The 3168-nt window shown below is 40.4% G+C and overlaps 1 pseudogene across 1 annotated transcript; it reads right to left on the bottom strand.

Annotated features, from left to right (window-relative positions):
• Window positions 1–1252: 1252 nt before the first annotated feature.
• Window positions 1253–1712, bottom strand: LOC311606422 (large ribosomal subunit protein uL14-like; annotated as a pseudogene). Its single transcript has 2 exons — window positions 1481–1712; window positions 1253–1421 (listed from the first exon to the last, which is right to left on the bottom strand). The product of its transcript is annotated as a large ribosomal subunit protein uL14-like (transcript).
• Between the last annotated feature and the right edge of the window lie 1456 nt (window positions 1713–3168).

Genomic DNA, 3168 nt, shown 5'->3' with positions numbered 1-3168 from the left:
ATATTGAAAATTTATCTGGTCCTTTCTCAGAAAATTGGCAATAGTGCTAATTCAAGACCAGCTATACCACTCCTGGGCATATACCCAAAAGATGTTCCACCAAACAAGAGCATTGGCTCAGCTATGTTCATTTTGGTATTATTTGTACTAACCAGGAACTGGAAACAATCCAGATGTCCCTCAACCAAAGAATGGATAAAGAAACCACAGTACATCTACACAATGGAACACTACTCAGCTATTAGAAAGAAGGACATGAAATTTGCAGGCAAATGGGTGAATCTGGAGAAGATCATCCTGAGTGAGGTAACCCAGACCAAGAAGGACATGATATATACTCACTTATAAGTGAATATTAGCCACATAATATTGGCTAACCATACTACAATTCACAGATCTAAAGAAGCTAAGTAACAAGGAGGACCCTAGGGAGGATGCCTAATTCTCATTCAGAAGATCAAATAAAATAGTCACTAGAAGCAGTTGAAGAGAGGGAACAGGACAGGAGCCTATCATAGTTGTCCTCTGAAAGACGTCACCTAACACGAGATCAAAGTAGTTGAGTCCCACAACTAAACTTTGGGCAGAGCACAGGGAGTCCTGTGGATGAGTGGGGGGTATAGAAGGACCCAGAGGGAACAGGAGTGTCACAAGAAGACCAACAGGTCCGACAAATCTGGATTCTGGGAGGCCGGCAGAGATAGAGCACCAACCAAGGGCCATGCATGAAGAGGACCTAGGCTCCGGACTCAGATGTATCTGATAGCTAGCTCAGTGTCTAAAGGGGTCCCCTCTTGAGGTAAGCAGGGGTTGTCCCTGTCATGGACTCTGTTACCTGCACTTTGATGATTTCCTCTTGGTGGGTTGTCTTGCCATGTCACAGAGGAAGATAATACAGGCAGTACTGATGAGACTTTACAGGCAAGGGTAAGAGAAGGGCTCCCACTCATGGAAGACTAGAGGGAAATAGTAGGGGGGAGGAGAGAGGAAGGGTTGGCTGGAAAGAAACAAGGGAGGGGCTACAATTGCAATGTAAAGTTAATAAATTTTTGAAAAATTAATTAAAATTAAAAATAGAGGATACTATCAACACCAAACAAACACATAAACAAGCCTCTTCTTAGATGAGGACTGATGGGGACCTGTCACCATTCCTATTTATTTCCCCTTGAAATATTTTTACAATTATTTTATTTTGTTTTTTAGAGTAAAGACTTTTTTAATGAATATATTTTACAAGTACTTCAGAGAATCATGCGATGCTGCCAGCATTGGATGCAATCCTAGGCCACAAGTCTGCACACTCCTTTACAACTGGACCTGTGACAGCAGAACCTTTCCTCTCACATTTATTGCTAACTATGACTTTTTTATTATCTTCAAAATAAAGATACATCCCATCTTTTCTTCAATATGACTTTCTTTTTTTTTTTTTTTTTTTTGGTTTTTCGAGACAGGGTTTCTCCAATATGACTTTCATTGTCGAATTACCACGGTTAGATGGACCTTTTTCTTAGTTCTGGTTTGTCTTTCTTAACTGTGGCCATCACCATGTTGCCCATATCAGCTGCAGGAAACCTGTTCAGCTGTCCTTTGATTCTCTTCACACAGGTGCTTATACAAATTTTTGGCTCCTATATTGTCAGCACAGTACAACCCAGGGAAATCCGGAATTTCACTCCGGAGGACCCACCGAGTCCTTGCTTCGGCATCTTGAGAGCCCAGAAAGAGTCAGAAAGCTGATTTTTACAATTTTAAATTAACTATTTATTTACTTTGCATGAGCAGCTTCCCCTCCCTCCTCTCCTCTCAATACCTGAGACATTCTGACAGGTGTAAAATAGAATCTCAGAGTTAATTTGCATGTCCATGTGACTAAGGATATTTAATATTTCTTTAAATGCTTCTAAGCCATTAGAGACTCCTCTGTCTTCCTTCCAGTTCCCATTTTCACATGCTCCCCAACCCAGTTCCCTCCCTCCATATACCCTTAAAATCTAATCTATTTTCCCTTCTCAGTGAGATTCAAGTGTCCCCCCTCCACCACCACCCCCCCCTTGTGCCCTCCCTGTTACTTATCTGTTAAAGTTATTTTTACAAAACTATTCATCCAAATTTTTTACTTTCACACGAATAATTGAGACTCTATTAAATTATTTTAACAAGCTTCAGAGCACAAGAACTGAGCAGTTTTACTCGATCCTTCACCCTTCAAGCTAATTTGGCTTCCTCCCAGCTTGTATTTCAGAGCCACTTGCACTTTGTAATTTTCCTCTCTCCCGCTCCTCTCCTGATATCTCTGGGGCCTCTCTCTGGACTGAATCCCCTACTTCCTCCTCTAACTCCCCCCCCCCCCCACTGATCTATTCTCTTCTCTGCTCATCGATTGGCTATAAGCTACTTTATTGGCATATCAGGAGACAATTTAAGAGCAGTGTTTGACAACATTGAGACGGGAAAGTCTCAGAACAAGAATTGCAACCAGATATGAGGGGGCGGTACACAAATCAGCATTTGAATTATACAATAACTATGTCTACACTTATCTTCTTTGGGTCTGTGAATTGTAGCATAACTGTCCTATACTTTCTGACTAATATTCATCTATAAGAGAGTACATACCATGTTTGCCTTCCTGGGTCTAGATTACCTCACTTAGGATGATTTTTTCCTAGTTCCATCCATACGCCTACAAATTTCATGATGCCATTGTTTTGAATGGCTGAGTACTATTCTATCGTGTAAATGTACCATATGCATTCTTTGGTTGAGGGACATCTAGATTGTTTCCACCAGGAATGGAGGAGTGTTCCCCTCACTCCACATTCTCATCAGCATTAAGTGGCCACTTGAGTTTTTTTTTATCTTAGCCATTCTGACAGGTGTAAGATGGAATCTCAGAGTCATTTTTATTTTTATTTCTCTGATGACTAAAGATATTGAACATTTCTTCAAGGGCTTCTAGGCTATTCAAGAGTCCACTGTTGAGAATTCTGTTTAGATCAATATCCCATTTTAAAATTTGGTTATTTGGTTTGTGGATATCAGTTTCTCGGGGTACATATATATTGGATGTCAAACCTCTGTATGAAGTAGGATTGGTGAAAATATTTTCCTACTCTAAACACTTTTTCCTCATTTTAACCACCAAGATACCATCAACATCAA

Source organism: Acomys minous, assembly GCF_964271855.1.
Source record: "Acomys minous genome assembly, chromosome: 1".
NCBI classification, from domain to species: domain Eukaryota; kingdom Metazoa; phylum Chordata; class Mammalia; order Rodentia; family Muridae; genus Acomys; species Acomys minous.
Note: the sequence above shows the minus strand (reverse complement) of the source record. Positions and strands in the feature narration are given on the sequence as shown.